At 47.2% G+C, this 18439-nt stretch overlaps 1 long non-coding RNA gene across 1 annotated transcript; it reads right to left on the reverse strand.

The window, feature by feature from the left end:
• Positions 1-9490: 9490 nt before the first annotated feature.
• LOC139832911 (uncharacterized) lies at positions 9491-12465 on the reverse strand. Its single transcript, XR_011747742.1, has 3 exons — positions 12378-12465; positions 12143-12305; positions 9491-9535 (listed from the first exon to the last, which is right to left on the reverse strand). It is a non-coding gene; the product is annotated as an uncharacterized lncRNA (long non-coding RNA).
• Positions 12466-18439: the final 5974 nt, after the last annotated feature.

Here is an 18439-nt window from a genome sequence, read left to right on the forward strand (position 1 = left end):
CTGGAAATGGCCCTCCTGCCCACAGCGAAAGCATTCGCCGCCAACCGCGACTGTCGCCGACCCGCCGGCAGCCTTGGCCTTTCCCTTGGCCTTCGGCTGGGGGGGTGCTCCCTGCACACCACCCTTGGGCTTGCCGTGTTGGGCACCGCCGCCACGCGCCGGCCCCTGCTGCCCGCGGCCCCGCTGCCCCTCCTGCTGCAGGCCCCGCCGGTCCTCACCTTGCCGGCCGCCCTCCCAGCGGCCATTGTTGTTGTTGTAGGGGCCCTCCTGCCCGTTGCCGTCGTAGTAGCGGCCGCCCCCCTGACCTTGCCGGCCCCTGCCATAGCCGTCGTTGTCGAGGCGCCCGCCACCGTCATCGCGCCCGCCGTAGAAGTCAGCGCGGCCGCCGCCATCCGCGCGCCCTCCACCCTCGGAGCGCCCGCCACCGTCAGAGCGGCCGCCCCCGTAGCCGTCGTTGGCGCCGCCCGAGTAGCTGTTGCCGTGCCGCCCGCCGTTGCCACCGGAACCACGGCCCTGGTTGTCGGAGCGGGAGTCCCCGCCGCCGTGATCGTCGAAGCGCCTCTTCCGGCCATCGCCGCCCGCACCACCGTAGCCTCCGCTGCCGCCACCTCCTCCGTTGCCCCCGCCCGCCATCGCCACCACCTCCGCAAAGGATCGAGTGAGAGGGGAAGGAGCTGGAATTCGGACAAGAGTGCGGAAGGGGAGAGTGGTGCCGCGCCGCACTCGCTCTTCAGGTCTCGCAGGGAACCCTAGATCGGGGTCTCTGCATCCTTTAGGGATCCAGAGCCAGCGTCGGAGCTGGGCTTGGGCCAGGTCCGCCAGTTCCACCGAGGCCGCCCGCAGCCCAACAGAGGAAGAAGCCCCTCCTTCTCTGTCCCCACCGCCAAGGGGCGGGCCCAACAGAAGAAAAGGCTGGTCCAGCCCATCCGGCCCAGGAGCACACCAAGGCCCAGGACCAGCACCTTCCGAGGCCGGGGCCCACGAGCGAGAACCAGAGGCTGGGGACGTCGGTGCCTCCGGCGACCCCCGCCGCGTCGCACCCTTCTCCCCGCCGTCCGGCGTCGGGGGCCGGACGACCTCAGCGCTCGGAGTGGATCCCCAGGCCTGGAGCGCGCCGCCGCATCTCCGTGCACCAGCCCCGCGCGAGGCGCCCCGCTCCCGCGGGAGGGGCTCACGATTCCCAAATCGTGAACGCCTACCACCAGGCGCAAAAGCCGCCCGCCGCCGCCGTTGACCCCGACGGCCAGCGCCGCCCACGCCGTCGAGAGCCCGCTCCAGGAAGCCACCCAAGGTTGCCCGGGCAGAGGGTCGACGAGGAGGCGCGCCGTCCGAGGAAGGCTCCTCCTCAGACCCCGAAGCCGAGTCCATCCCCGCGTCCAGCTCCTCCGCCGCAAGGGGGCCGCCCTTCGCCCAGAACTTGCCCCAGCCTCCCGCCGAGAGACGCCCAGGAGCCGACGCCGTCCCGCACGCCGCGCCGGTCGGCGGCGGCCGCCCTACTTCGCCGGCGAGATCTGGAATTTGAAAATCGCCGCTGCGGTCGCCAGAGCCCGTCCGTACGGGCGAACCGTTATCCATCCCTCCTTCAAGATTCATCCCTTATATTCTGTCCATTTAGAGGAAGTCCCTAAATCAAAGATCTTCAGCTTTGAGAACTTTTGGGGTAACCACCCAAGCTTCATAGAGGAGCTTCAACAAGCTTGGAGACTCCCTTGCAAAAACAGAGATGGCAACGGTGCATCTTCTAAATTCAGAAACACTAGAGGACCCTTTAAAATCTGAAGCACAAATCTTTCCCACCTCTTGTTGCTGTTTTCAAATTGGAACTTAGGCGTCGACCTTATCGGTGATCTTGAAGAACAAAGGCCTTGTTCATTGTAGGAAGGACTTCAGAGGAATCATTAGGGTGCCAATTGAGGCATTAACAGACTCCCTTAATACAAGCAGTTGTACTGAGAAAAAAGCTGCACTATCATGCTTCAGAGTTGAAAACTCGAATTCATGTGGTGGCCACTTAAAGCCTCTATAAGAAATGTCATTCCATCTCTTGCCGACGGATAGGTCTCCCTGACCAGTGATTATGAAGCCAAAGCTCTTATCATCTGGAGAGCGTTCAATTGCAGAGTGGCTGTCTTGGCGGTCCCACGCGTGTTTTTTGATCTTTCTGATCTTATTCAACTGGTCGAGGATCTTGGCTACCTCTTGACCCCGTTCTGTATATTAGAGATTGCTAATGTGATCAAGGAAATTCCCCTGGCCCTGATGGCTTTAATGGGTTGTTCATCAAGTGATGTTGGTTGATCATTAAAGAGGATTTTTACAGCCTTTTTGATGATTTTGAGTAATCTGCCATCATTCTTACCAAGCTAAAAGATACTACACTTGGACATTCAGGAAGTTTCTGGCCCCTATCACCCCCAAATGGACATGAACCTGCCATCATTGACTTTTTAGTCAAACATACACCTTAAAATGTAATCTCCCATACATGTAGCCATCAATGGGGTGAGTCATGATACATTAAGAGTAACTACATCCAAATAGAATCTTTCATTTTAAACGAAGCCAGTAAAACTTGCAAAGGTTAAGTATCCTTCTTAGTTCTTACCTCCTAAGAAGTTAGTCTGGGCATCCTAAAACAGCTTCCGCCTCTAATATAGTTTGTTTCGTCCAAACTTCATATTGTGATGGTTTTGTACAGTCTAATTTTGTTCGATTATGGTTACTAGATATTTTATATTTAATAATTAATACTCCCTCCACGCCACAAAAGATGTCTCAGCTTTTCAAAATTTTGATGTATCTAGACATGAAGTTGAGACATCTTTTGTGGGACTGAGGGAGTACATGATAAGAAATGGCAAGACTAGATTCATCCTTGAAACTGTTTTTAGAGTAATGGTCAAGTTATTATTTTTGATGGTGCACAGAGTAAAAATAAAACCTATTTTGGACTGAAGAAAATATTAATTAATCAGATGATGATCTCCTGCTTGAGGGTTGCACTGCATGAATTTTATTTATTTCAATCTGCTACTGACTCTATAGATCACACATTTCTATAAAACTAGTGGTTGGGGAGCCCCATGGGGCGCCTCCTTACCGGTCTGCTAAACATCTATTATCTGACCCAGACCATGCAGCAAAATAAACACAGCATAGCTTACAACAACAATCAACCATCTCAGTGAACAAATATTATGTGATGCAAACCGTATACATAGGTCAGCGCAAGATTGCATTGTTTCCCCTACCATCAATTTATTACAGAGTACCATTTCAACTAATCAATCTTGAATGTATTGCTTGTTTCACACATCTAGAAAACAAACTCATGACAAGCATTATGCCAGATATGCCTTGAATTGACAGAAGCTTACATGCTTTTTTCACCCTGACCAACCCCTCAAGCAGGTAGGACTGAGAAGTCAAGAATCTTCAGTTTATTAACAAAGTCTTCACTCTCCAGCTCATTACATATCTAAATTGTGAAGATAAAACAAACTCATGACAAGCACTATGCCAGATATGGCTTGAACTGACAGAAGCTTACATGCCTTTTTCACCCTGACCAACCCCTCACAGGTAGGATTGAGAAGTCATGAATCTTCAGTTTATTAACAAAGTCTGCACTCTCCAGCTCATTACATATCTAAATTGTAAAGATAAAGGCTGCTATCTAACAGAGTACTCAATCCCCTAAATTTTGGCACATCTAATCTACTCATCTGGCTAGAAGATAATCATAATCCTCTGCTGCTGAAATTGATGTATCCTGAAACTATGAAAGATGCTCGTGTCAATCAAAACTTTATCTTAGGTCACAGAAGTATCACATTTCAATACTTAAGTTGCAAACAAACTCACCAGAATCCAATTAACATTGCTTCACAAATACATGCGCTCAGAATCGGGGTTGCCCCCACCCTCCTGTTTGGGCCTCTATATTGGCCTTCTCAGCACCGTTCCTGGCGACAATTCCAAGTCGTCGTAGTTCAGTGGTCATCATGGTAAAAGCATTACGGGCTTACGGCAGTAAAAAAACCTTAGAATTGACAAATAAATATAATTCTTCTTGGAAAGAGGATAGCATTTTACTTACCTGATTATCCGAGCAGTGTAACAGGTGCCCAACCAACAATACAGTTGTGGTTGTGTTAGTATGGAATCACTAGTAGAAATATGGCCTTTTGCACCGGTTGGTAATGGCCATATGCACCGGATGGCCAACCGGTGCAAACCATCCGGTGCAAAAGGCCCCCCCATTTTGCACCGGTTCGTAATACGAACCGGTGCTAAAGGGTCTGCCGCGGCAGAAAAACGTCCCAAAACGCTGCCGCGGCAGAAAAACACTTTTTTTTTGAATTATTTTCTACTCCTTTTTTTTTTCTTTTTTCGGAATTTCTAATATTTTAGTTATTTCACAAGGTTAGTCTCTAACTACCCTTATCTCTAATCCAATTACTTACTCATGCCCAAACTTCCCGCTCGGTCACCCATCCTCCCACTACTCTAGCACTAGCACGCTTAACTTCCAAGTTCCTTTCCATCCCGCATCTAAGTGTTTCGCGCGCATGTATGTGATAGTAGTATCATATCAATCCTATTAACATGTCGATCGATGTCATATTTCTTTATTGTTCGAATTTCAAATAATTATTTTAATAAACCAAAGTAATGTTGTAATAATAATCCTGAATAAATAAATAAACATTAACTTTATAATTTGTATTATTTTTAATTATTTTCAATTTTTTAATTTTTAATTTTTTTTTTGCCAAACCTAAAACCTAAAAATTTGAAAATCTTATAATTTTCTAAAAGTAATAGCAATCTTTATGCAGGATGCAATTATTAATTTTAATTATAAAAAATAAAAAAAATATGAAATCCTAAATTTCTGGAAAAAAACTAAAATCTTCCTGCTTTCATATTTTCATTTGGAATTTCCAAAATCTAAAAATTAGCTAACCGGGTAAACCCTGGTGAATTCGGATGTAATTTTTTCCCACGATGATTTTGATATATTATACGTTTTTTTTCGACGTCGTATGCAAAAGTTAATGCGGTTTTACCATTTTTCAAACATTTTTTGCAATAAATGTGAAAATTCAAATTTAGCAAGCCATGGGCATTACAAGATGCTCATGAGCAAGCATATATGAACACACTTGAGCATCTGGCGAGCTTAGTAACTAAAACAGAGCCACAGGGAGGAAATTAAGCAAGAAAGGAAAGCCTAGCAACCAATTAGATCAGGAATTCTTGCACAGAGCTACGGCTGGGCTTCACAGCAGCAGCACAGGCATAGCGCAGCAGCTTAGCACAGCAGGAGCAAGCACCATGGCGCTGCAGAAGAGCACAATTGCTCATGTGCAGGCAAGCACGGCACAGCAGTAGAGCTAGCAGAGGAAGAAGAACAAGCACACGAGAGTGAGGGAGAGGTGGCGAACGTACCGGGGTCGAGCAGGCAGACAACCATGGCGGCAACGGCGGCACACGCCAGGGCACGGCGGCGCCAGGCCAAGCCAAGCCATGGCGGCGCCACAGCACCACCCCACCATGGCAGCACAGCCACGGCGGCCCCATCACGCCAGGAGCTCGGGGAGCCGCGGGATCACGCGGATCCCGTAAGCCTAGCCATGGCGAAGAGGGTCGAGGACGAGCGGGAGCGGCGTCTGCTCCAGATCAACACGGATGGAAAGGATCGCCGTCACAGGGCGGTTCGATTACGCCCCATGGCGAGGGCCATGGCGGCCGGAGACCGCCGGAATCGGCCGGCGACGGTGAGGGCGACGCAGGTCGCCAGAGAGAAAGGGGATTAGGGTTAGGTCGAGGCGGCGCGAGGTGGTGAGTGAGTGAGCGACCGCTCGGGTCGGTTGGACCCGAGCTGGTCTAACCCAATCCGCTGGGCTCCACTGACAGGTGGGCCCAGGGGCAATTGTGACTTTTCACAATTCAATTAAAAACCAGAAACTTTGAAATTCAATAGAAAATTGATAAGAGCTCTAAAAAAATAATTAAAAATATGAAAATTGATCAGTATAAAATTCTCTATCTAAATAAAATAGAAAAAAGAATTTTTGAAGACAAATAAGAATAAGTCTTAATTTGATGATTTAAATAAGGATTTAAATCACACATATTATTTTCAATAAAGAAAATAAGTCCATTAATGCATTTGGACTTTAAAAACACCTTGACAACATTTCAAGGTTGTATTTACCCTAAGATAAGTATCTCCAAATCATTCTTAGTAATTACCTCTCACATAAAATAATAAGACATCGGAAAGGGGGGAACAAACCCTAAAAATGGAAAGCATGCATAATTGCTTCTTTAACCATTGCCCTTATTGGACAATGATGCTATTTTTCAGAGACAGAGGACAAGGGTCAGTCCACACCATCCAACTGAAAAACTTTGCAGTGTTCAGGCAAGTTCATCACTTGCTCATGTCATTTGAGTATTTCTATCAAATTACTTGCAAAGTACTATGATTATCACTATTGCATAAAAACCAAAACCACTACTTTCATAACTATGAATATGACTATGTGGTGGGCAATGGAACCATGGATTGTGTTGATATGGTGGAGGTTCCATTGCAAGGGTTTATATCCATCTAGGATTAAACAACAAATGTCGCCAGTGATTCTTGTGCCGTAATACCCATGTTAACCATAAGATCCGGAGTGGGACGGAATAGTCAAAAGTGTTTCCACCTCTCGTTCATCAACGGATGCGCTTTACCTAGTACACTTGTAATCCAAGGGGGCAAGAGGTGAGGCTGGGGAGTCCTAAGTCCCCACGGCATAGTCTGTAGTACACTTGTCGCCCGAAGGAGCAAGCGGTGAGGCTGGGGAGTCCTAAGTCCCCACGGTATTGCGGTCTATGATGGGTTGCAGCTACCGGCGTAGGAGTGTATGGTAGAGCCCAGCACTGTCGTCGTGGTCGGGGTCCACCTTGAAATCTACAGGAATAATGGGACCGGCGTGGACCCAGGGTCGGGGCATGCAACAAAGGGTGGGTGTTCGAGGTAGCGGAGGAACATGATTGGCTAGACCTTATACCGGGCCTCACACCGAAGGAAGTGTGGACGGGAAAGCTGCCCGGTTGGCACCAAGGTTAAGATATCTTATGGGTAAAGCAACACACCTCTGCAGAGTGTAAAGAACTGTGACCTGTCACTCCCTGTTCCGGGATATGGAACTGCGAACGCGGCCGGAAAGGAGCTCCATGAAGTTCTAGTATACCGGTGAAGGCTGACGGACATAGCTTTTGGAAATAAAAGCAATCTCTTGAAGAAATATTTATCAAAACTTGCATTGGTATTAGACTTTTTGGTCTAATATCGTAGTTAGTGCATTAAACACCTCTTATCTATAATGAACTTGTTGAGTACGCTCGTACTCATCCCACTCTTAAATCCCTTGCTTAGATTGTCTGAATTGTCTGGAGGAGGACTACGACAACAATGAAGGAGCCGAGATCATCGGCTATGAAGAACCAGACCTCTCTGGAGGTATCGAAGGCGTAGACTACCTCATAGTCTACGGAACCGGGGAGGCTTCCGGAGGAGATCAAGCCTAGAATCATCTAGTAGGAATAGAAGTCGAGCAGCGTGAACTCTTAATACTTAGCTGCTCGAGAGAATAAATGTACACCTTAATGAGACATCTATATTGTAAGTTAAGTTGGGTTCGCCTCGAACCCAGGAGTATTCCTCTTAGGACCCAAGAGGAGCTCCGAGACGATATGTGTATGATTATTGTAATATTAAATGAATGAGTTATGGACCTGCTATGTTCTGTTGTACTACTCTGAGGGATGTACTATTTGCGGAATGGTACTTCGTGAATGTTATATCAAAGACTGGCATACTACAACATGCAAGTGGTATGCAGGGTCACCACAGTTGGTATCAGAGCAAAAGCTTTGACCTTAGGTTGGAACCTAGTAAATGGGACCAAACGTTAGGAGTCAAATAGGACTAGTAAAGAATTCTCTAAAAATATGGTGTATATTCAATTGAGAATACAACAATCATATCTTTTAGTGCGATAATTCTTTATTATCTCTATTATGATGCATTATTACTAATCTTATAATCTTTCTATTTCTATAGCCAACATGGCAAGTTCACGCCCGGGACGAAACGTGAAAGTGATGGATTCCACACTGAGTGAATATGAAGGAGGACTTGCAGATATTCTACGTGCCATGTTACTTGAATTTGGGTGTGATCCCCAGATCCAAGTAAAGAAATACATGTACTACGATGGTACTGTATTGGCAAAGTGTAGGGTAGGACTGCGACTTCCTGAATCTTTGGGAATGAGCGTAGTAATGCCAGCAGGTGAAGCCAGAACTATCAACACAGCCTACCATATAGCCGTTATGAGAGCCATCACTGATATTCGGGAGCATAAGACGAAAGAGCTTATGGGTTCCGAATTCACCCACATTCCTCATATGCAGGAGGAAGAAGATCCCATGCTTAACCACTTCAAATATGCAAAACGCAAACCAATAGCAGCTGCAAAATACATGGATAATAGCCGCAACTTAATATCATTGCTCTTTCAGTTGAACCATCATCTGACGGGAGCAATTGATACGATGCTAGAGGAGTTTACTGAACCCAAGGAGGAGACTAGGGGGAAAGAACCTATGGAGAATGTGGTGCATACACCAGTTTACTCAGCTGGTGATTACATTAGTATTGATCCTCTTGAGCGTGAAACTATACCCGTTACACCTGGGAACTATCTGGGTAGTTCCTATGGGGGATATGAGGGTGGAGAGGAATCCGGAAACAATCAGCGTTCCGTGACTCCTATAGAAAACTCCACGGGTTGGCGTTGGGGATCTGATACTGGAACTCATAGTACTTCAGTGTATTATGACGGAGAGATGAATGAGGACGCCACGACCCAGAACCAGATGTAATTTTTTCCCACGATGATTTTGATATATTATACGTTTTTTTTCGACGTCGTATGCAAAAGTTAATGCGGTTTTACCATTTTTCAAACATTTTTTGCAATAAATGTGAAAATTCAAATTTGTTAATTTTCCCTAATAGTAGGTTGCATAACATACATGAATCTCAAAAGATTTTTTTTTTGAATAATCTATCATTTTCTTTTCTATTTTACAGTGTTAAAAAAGGCGATCCACGGGGGGGGGGGTGAGGTGCGTGGGGAGCAGAAAAACCTTTTGCACCGGTTCGTGTTACGAACCGGTGCAAAAGGGTAGACCTTTTGCACCGGTTCGTAACACGAACCGGTGCAAAAGAGTTTGTGGCTGACGCCAACCCTTTTGCACCGGTTCGTGTTACGAACCGGTGCAAAAGATCCCGCACGAACCGGTGCTAATGCCCCCTGGACGTGCAGACCGCACGAACCGGTGCTAATGACCCCTTTAGCACCGGTTCGTGCCAAATCCGGTGCAAAAGCACTTTCGAGGACAGGATAAAAGCCCTTGTTTCTACTAGTGAATAGGAGGGGGAGCACACTTTGGCTGCCACCGCAGTCTGCAGATAATACAAGAAAGAAACTTGTTTATTCAGAATCATCGTTCCAGAATTAGCAAAACTAAGTACTTCTGAAATTATTCGCAAAGATCGTGTAAATTAGTTCCTTTGTTGACATCTTTGCTACCACAAATGTTTTTACTATTTACTGGATAATGTGAAGGCATCTACCAGCACTAATGTTTTTACTATCCATTTCTTATTACTGAGGTTAATTTGACCACTGTTTTTGCTTTACGTATATTACGCGCAGGTAAGGATTGAACCATGCCTTGGTCAAATTCCCTACTATTGGGAGGAAACCCTAGCCTCCGGGTCGCCCTCGGGCGACTCCGAGGCGACCCCCGCGCCGCCGCCCACCGACCCCTCCCCCACCTCGCCAACAGCTCCCGCCGCCGCCGGAGGAGGCCGGGCCGCGGCGGACGGAGGCGGCGGGGAGCACCTCCGGCTCTCTTCCCCTAAAAATCCAAATCCCCGAGCTCCCCCAACCCCCTCCTCTTCGTCCGCCCCTGCGCGCCGCCGGCCCTGCCGTGCTCGTCCTCGGCGCTGCTCCTCCGCCGCGCGGGCGTGCTGCCCCTGCTCCGCCGCGCGGCCTGCTGCCCGTGGGCGGTCCCGTCGCGGCGGCGGCGGGGCGTCCTCGTCCCTGCGCGTCGCCCTGGCGTTGGCTGCTGGGAGCCCTACGTCCCCGTCCGTTCTGGCCGTGGAGGCCACGGGGCTGGGCCTGCCGGCTGCCCTCCGCCATGGTGAGGCTCTCCGGCGTCTGCTGTGCGCCGCCCCCTGGTGCCATGCGGGCCTGCTGGGTCGCAGTGCTCCTCTTCCATCCCCCGCTGGTTCTGGCCGTGGTGGCTCGGGTCTCCTCGCGTGAGGCTTGCCCCTGGCTCCTGTGTTTCCCGGCCTTCCATTCTCGCCCCGGGTGTCCGGCCGTTGATCCCGGCCCCCGGCGCGCGGCTCGGCTTGGACGGCCGGCGATGTGGGCCCTCTGCAACTCGACCGCTCCCCCTTCACTGGTGGCCCGTGTCCACCCCTCGCCGCGGTCTCCTGCAGGGTGGGGGAGGTTGGCCTGCCCCGATGTTTTGGTGTAGTTGCACATCCGGGCGAAAGCCTATGGACGACGACGCCTGCGGGCGCCGTGCTCCTCCGTGGAGGCGTCCCCTTGGCTCTGTGCACCTCCCGACACACTTGGGGCAGCACTCGCCTCTTGTCGGCCCGCTGGCCGCCCGCTCGTATACTTGCGGGACGAGGTTGTTGTCATGGTGGCCCGACAGAGCTGCCTGGACGTCCTGGGGTTGCCTCAGCTTGCGCCGCCCTTCGACCACGGGGTCGGCACACCGGTGTCGTCGCCCCAGTCTCGGCTATCCGACGCCCTTCGACTGTGTTTGGTCTCGGCAGCACATCGCCTTCGGCAATGCTGGCGGCACACCGGTGTCGCCGCACGGACTCGGCTATCCGACGCCGTTCGACTGTGCCGGGATGCTTCTTCGCGTGCTCTTGTTGGTGTCCTCGTATTCCACCACCTGCTCCCCTGGTCTGCCTGCCTGCGGTGTGTATTCCTCCGGAGATACCCGTTTAGCGGTCGGCTTGAGGTCCTCAAGGTGACGTCTGGTTGTGGCCTTGTCTGGTTCGTGCTTGTGGCGTGACTCTTCCCCGCATCACCCTTCGACCACGGGGTCGGCACACCGGTGTCGTCGCCCCAGTCTCGGCTATCCGATGCCCTTCGACTGTGCTTGGTCTTGGTTCTGCAGGTCTTCGTCGCCGCCCCTCGCTCGCATGCCAAGTCATAGTGACTGTCCTTTGAGGTGCTAGCCTCCCGAGGGGGTTCGGTTGGCTTCGGTTGTGCTGACCTTCCCCTTCCCTTGTGTTCTTTTGTTTCTTTTTTTGTTTTTAGGTGTCTTCTTCTCCCCTGTACCCCCTGTATCTCCTTCTATCTGTTTGTAAGAACATGAGCCTGCCAGGCTACTTTCGTGGAATATAACAAGCGGTGGGGTTTTTCCCCCGTCAACCTCGAAAAAAAAAAATTCCCTACTATTTGTTCAGATTGTATTATACTCCAGATCGGAAGAACTACCTTCTTACAAGTACGTGAGATGCATGTATACGTACTCCAATGTAATTGTGCATCCTATTAATGCAATTGCAAGTATCTTTATGTCACCATGTTTCATTCATCTAACTGACCAACACAATATTATATCTTACTATTTGTTAGTGAGTTAGTTGACAACATGGCATTCAGATTGGGTCGCCACTGAGACCCGAGGGGCGCCCCAAGAAAAGCTAATCACGAGAGTTTATTACAACATAAATAACAACATGCATAGGCCAAAGTTAGGAACATTTTACTGCTGATATAAATCGAACTTTCTTATTTGTCCAACAAAATAGATTTGGGACATTAGTGTAGTACAAATAGATCACATAGCTCTCAGCCAACAAAAACTAAGGAATTCAGTGACAAGATTAAACAAGTGTACCAAAACAACGTTATATTCTTTTTTATGTATGCACGATCCATGGCTAATTAATCTTGTTTTTACATCCGAAATGTCCCCTCATCCATCTTTGTATGAACAAAATAAAAATATCATCATCAATGTGTTAAAAATGTACCTCAATAACAGAATTAATCTTGCCCAGGGCATAGCTAGCACCTAGCAGCATGGTATTTGCTCGGTCACGTATCTTTCAGTCGGATGAACAGCAGGAACTCGACCAGACCATCGATCTCTTCTGGTTTGTCGAACCATCCAAGAATGTCCGTCAGAAGCACCAGCTGAACAAGCAACAATATAGAATCGAAGTTCAGAAGAAATTACAGATAATTTTAGCGTGTATTAACAGCTACCTAACGGTACTGTCTCGAGCACATTTCTCTCGATATCATCAGCCAATTTCACGGTAATGTCAAACATGACCCAGCTAGAAACGACCACGCATTTACCTGTAAAATCAAGCAGGCAATTTCTTATCAAGGAAAAGGGAACAATGACGAGCAAACCACTCCTACATGTAAATTATGACCTCGGCATGTACCTCGTAGGAAGCATGAACATAATTCGGTGTAAAATATCCAGCAGCAAGCTAGAGAAGCATCCTTACATGCGAGCTGTAGTCCACGAGAGGATCTTGAGCACGGTGGCATTTCCTCGCAAGCGCGGACACGACTCTCACCGCAACCCGGAGGTTCTCCTTGGAGTGCCCACGCACCATCCCACCGCCTCGGTCCGCCACCGAGAGGTCTTGCCAGTTGCCAGAGCACGGGGTCCCGGGACATGATCCTCGTCGAGGTCGCGCGGTGGCTGGCCGCCGCTCGCTTTAGATGTGATGAATTTTGTTGCAACGCTCGGGACGGCGGCCGGTGTTGGATTGTAACGTGGACATGACACGGAGAGCCGGAGAACCCATCGAGTTGTGATCGAACTACATATACGATGACATGCATCACGTGCCAGTTTTGGTTTGCTTAATCTGACGTGGCACATCACCTACGGATGTCAGCTTCCAGTTTCATGGGTTAATCATGGAACAAACTCTTGGAACATATATGTGCTAATCATGCCGAGTTTCACTTCAAAAAAAAAAAAAATCATGCCGAGTTTCATGGGTTCGTGTACCCTTCCCAGGGATCCACCAGCTGATATGGTCAAAATAAAAAGGAAGAATATGCCCTCTCATGTAATTAATTCCACGTTATATTGTGCTACTATACCTTGACTCGTGTGAGAACAAAGATTTTGCCATTTTTAACTTGGATGGCACGATGACGTGGGCATAGCACAGTGGTTGAGGTTGTTGTGGTGCACCCTAACGACCAGAGTTCAAGTCCTGTCAAGGACGAATTTCTGAAATTATCACGCCAAGTCCCGGTTCTACTATATCACTAGTGTTCTAATTTCTCCTAGGCACTGTTTCATTTAAAAAAAAACTTGGTTGGCACAAGTTTCTGGAACTTTCATCTTACACTAGTTGAATGCCCGTGCGTTGCTAAATATTATTATTTTCTGCATATGTAAACATAATACATCTAAAAATTCACCCATAAAGAAATATAATATTCAATAATAAAATTATCCCCTTTTAAGGTGCAATTCGATAAAAAGCTATAGTTAAATTTTCATATGCATAGAAAGTAAACGTTGATCTACTTATATCATTCTCAAGCTAGGTGTCCATGCATTGCTATGAAATAAAAAACATAAATATACACAATATTCTACTGATCAATAGCTCGAGAACAAAGCCCATTTCCAACATCGTCTAGACGAACGTGGCTTCATCCTCGCGCTTCTCTGTCACCAACAACAAGCACAAAGCTCTTCTTTTTCTTTCTCTATATGACATTTGGTTCTTCTCAATCACCAGTGTGTAAAAATAAGGCAATATGCAATCTTTAGAATCCATGGTATTTGTTTTAAGCTTCAATCTAGCATGACAATATGTTCAAAATATAGTAAGGTCCATAGAAGGAGCAAACAGGGTCATATATATGCAAACTTCTCGTGATCAACAACACACGTTAATGCTAACATTCAACTTTTTAAAATTTTGAGCACTCGGAGATTAAAAAATCTGAGGGACGTAAAAGCACTCAGGAGATCAACAAAAAAAATGATTGTCAGCACTTAGATCAAGTTCACGCTACTTTACATCTTTGGACTTGTATCTCAATTAAACCTTATAAGTTGTCATGGCTTGTTGTCCTTGAAATGTCTAAATCGTACCATTGCCAAACCGGAAAATAGTAATCTGAATTAATCCATCTATACATCACAACGGCAGAGAATAAGATTTTTTTCATAATAATAAAATCGACTGTGCTATGCACCGTCATTTTTTCCTTTAAATGCAAATACCAACAATATCAAAATACATAAAGGAATAAAGGCATCAAGTTTGATTGTAGATCTGCATTGCAAAATTATGTATCTGAACTAATTATTTTTCGAAATTTTGTGTCCAAGAAAAACAAGCAGTGCGGTACCAATCATGTCTCCTCGTTGACCATCACACTATCTCTGTAGTATGCATATTTATCTTTCAGCGTTGTAGAAAACTATCACCCACGGTTTGGGCAGCTAAACCAAAATATGTCACTGACTATACATACCTTGAAGTTGCATGATGGCCTATTCATTGGTATTTGAATAGTTTCCAAAGTTTCTTGGGCACTTCGTGATGACCTCACGATGATAAATTACCTAGCATCGGTATTGAATGGATCGTACCGAACAAGGGGGGGGGGGGGGGGGGGGGTGAATGGCGCTACGGCAAGTTTTAGTCTTTTTCAATTTTTATGCAACGGAAGGTAAAGGTGAGAACTTTAGCGATAGCGGTGATCCTACAATGATTCTAGGACAAGTGCAACAAGTAAAGGAATCAACAAGATAACAAGAGTAAGGAGCGAGATAACCGGGGGCGCGGAGGCGAGGCGAGGTTTGTTTCCCGCAGTTCCTTCCACAATAGGAAGTACGTCTGCGTTGAGGAGGTGCTAGTCTCACACAAGAGACTAGACGGCCACACCACGAAGGAAGGCCTCACCTTCTTCCTCGAGAGAGCTCCACGAAGGTGCTCTCCCTCTTCCACTAAGGCACCGGTCGAGGCGGTGATTCCTTCACAAGGTTGGGACGAGCTCCACACACAAGGATGCTCCCAACACCCTATGGGGCTAGTACATCACCAAGCTAGGCTCCATAGCTGCACATCTCCAATGCTCCACCATAGGAACCCTACCACCAAGATCCACTAAGGAATAGCTAGTATTGGTGAAATCTGTAATGTCCCAGGTTTAGAGGCGATCGAGGGGTAGATTTTAGAAAGCGGTGTGCATTGCATTGTAAATTACCGGGGAAATTTCGCGCTTTTAAAACAAAATTGCATTGAAGGGGGACAAGTTTCTCTCTCGACACCTTACAGGGTTAGGGTTTCGAGAGTGCGATGAACTTGTTCCTACTTATCTAAATTAGGGTTTTGAGAAGAGAGAAGTGATATTGCATTGAAATCTTAAGTTGCATGATTGAATTATAAGTTAAGTTGTTTGAATGAATTCAAACCAAATTTGAATTTGAATTTCAAATTCAAACATCAAATGGTTATCACATAATTCAAACTTGAGATGATTTATTAAACAATTATCATTAATCAAGAATATGAATAACAAAACACTTAGACAAAGCTCATTAGAGAGAAACTTGAGCTTTATTGATATTCACACAAAATACAATGTCATTACAATATCCAGAATAGATAAATGAATTTACAACACATTACAAGAATTGATGAAATAGAAAATGAAAAAGGGAAATTACAAGTTATTTAAATGTCCTAAACTACATTGTTGATCATCATGTAATTCTTGCTCAAGAAGATCTTGATCTTCATCTTGATCAGCACTTGGTCCCTGCACACACACACACAAAAACCAAACAAGGATTAAGCCAAGTGGCAAAGCCACTTGGCAGGTTAAAAGAAAACTGGAATTGAGCAGATATGGATCAGCTCTGCCGAGCTGATCATCTCACCACCAGAACCAAGCCAAGTACAAGGCACTTGACACACACACACAGCCAACCTGCTCACCAGGCAGTGTGCATGCTCACCAGCACACACAGGCCAGTGAGTCACCTTAAACTGCAGGCCAAGCTGTCGACCAACAGAGCAAAGCCAGGAGCATATAAAACCTTGCCACAGTAAACCCTAGCATCTTCATCGACAGGATTGCACTGGTAAGCCACCAAGAACACCAAGAACAGCAAGAACAGGAAGAACAGCCAGAGCTGTTCAACCTGTCCAAACTCACCACAGAATCAGTCAAGCTTCAGAAGCTCACCAGGAGGAGCAGGGCAAGCAAATCAACCATAAGATCAACACAGAAGCAAACCTCTACATCAACCACAAATCTTGGAGCTGGAGTGAGGTATACCAGATAAGCATGAGCAAACCATGGTTTTGCTCATAATTAAGTATACTCATGCATCACAGAAGCAAAAAGGGTATGAACCCTGGATGTATCATCACTTGGTTGCTAAACCAATTGGTGCCAGCAAATACAACTAAGGCTAGAAGGAAATCAAACCAGGGAACACTGGTTGTGACAACACAGTGTCACAACCAGAGAAATCCAGCATGGATTTAGTCCTATGTAGCCATCCAGATCCACCAAGCACCTAATAGTCTAGCTAAACCATCAGATTGATAGGCAACATGTGCCTATCTTGTTTATCAACACCAAAGCTACTGGTAATTCACCAAGTGATTAGCCAGTGAGCACCTATTCATCAAAGAAAGCCAACACTGGTGGGAGCCACCCTAACAGCAAGGATTTACTGTCAGGGATACCTCAACCACATCACAAAATTCCACAGTTAAGCTAAGCACATCTATCATTACCCAGATGGGTTCAAAAGGGAGCTAGGGTACCAACAGAGGTTGGCATCCCTCTAGCTCTAATAAATCAACTCAAATGATCATCACTGCAAGGCAGTTCACATCATTTATCTACTCAAATAAGCAAGGTAACAGAGATAAATGAATTACACAAGTAACCAATGCACCAGAACCTTGCACATGATCCAGAAGATCACTGCAAGCAACAATAATGCTTGAGTAAGCAATAGAACCCACTAGCACAAGTGTATGTGTCACACAGATACCAGAATGAGCACCAGATAGGCACTGCCAGAAGCTTAACAATTAAACAACAAGCCATTGTTGATCACATGCTCACCAGAGCTTGCTAACATTTGATACATATGGCTATAAGCAAGCATAGTACCAGATAATTAAATAGCCACACATAATCAACAGTTGCTTCACAGATAATCAAATGGATGATTTATAATTGTATCCAGAAGCACATCAAATACATGATGTACCACTGGATCAAGCTAGACAAGGATGGCACACACACATAATCAAGCCATAACAATAACCAGAGCCATTAAGCAAGTAATTGATTTAACTGTAACATGACCAGTAGCAATTTAGCAAGCCATGGGCATTACAAGATGCTCATGAGCAAGCATATATGAACACACTTGAGCATCTGGCGAGCTTAGTAACTAAAACAGAGCCACAGGGAGGAAATTAAGCAAGAAAGGAAAGCCTAGCAACCAATTAGATCAGGAATTCTTGCACAGAGCTACGGCTGGGCTTCACAGCAGCAGCACAGGCATAGCGCAGCAGCTTAGCACAGCAGGAGCAAGCACCATGGCGCTGCAGAAGAGCACAATTGCTCATGTGCAGGCAAGCACGGCACAACAGTAGAGCTAGCAGAGGAAGAAGAACAAGCACACGAGAGTGAGGGAGAGGTGGCGAACGTACCGGGGTCGAGCAGGCAGACAACCATGGCGGCAACGGCGGCACACGCCAGGGCACGGCGGCGCCAGGCCAAGCCAAGCCATGGCGGCGCCACAGCACCACCCCACCATGGCAGCACAGCCACGGCGGCCCCATCACGCCAGGAGCTCGGGGAGCCGCGGGATCACGCGGATCCCGTAAGCCTAGCCATGGCGAAGAGGGTCGAGGACGAGCGGGAGCGGCGTCTGCTCCAGACCAACACGGATGGAAAGGATCGCCGTCACAGGGCGGTTCGATTACGCCCCATGGCGAGGGCCATGGCGGCCGGAGACCGCCGGAATCGGCCGGCGACGGTGAGGGCGACGCAGGTCGCCAGAGAGAAAGGGGATTAGGGTTAGGTCGAGGCGGCGCGAGGTGGTGAGTGAGTGAGCGACCGCTCGGGTCGGTTGGACCCGAGCTGGTCTAACCCAATCCGCTGGGCTCCACTGACAGGTGGGCCCAGGGGCAATTGTGACTTTTCACAATTCAATTAAAAACGAGAAACTTTGAAATTCAATAGAAAATTGATAAGAGCTCTAAAAAAATAATTAAAAATATGAAAATTGATCAGTA

This window comes from Lolium perenne, chromosome 6, assembly GCF_019359855.2.
Source record: "Lolium perenne isolate Kyuss_39 chromosome 6, Kyuss_2.0, whole genome shotgun sequence".
Classification (NCBI taxonomy): domain Eukaryota; kingdom Viridiplantae; phylum Streptophyta; class Magnoliopsida; order Poales; family Poaceae; genus Lolium; species Lolium perenne.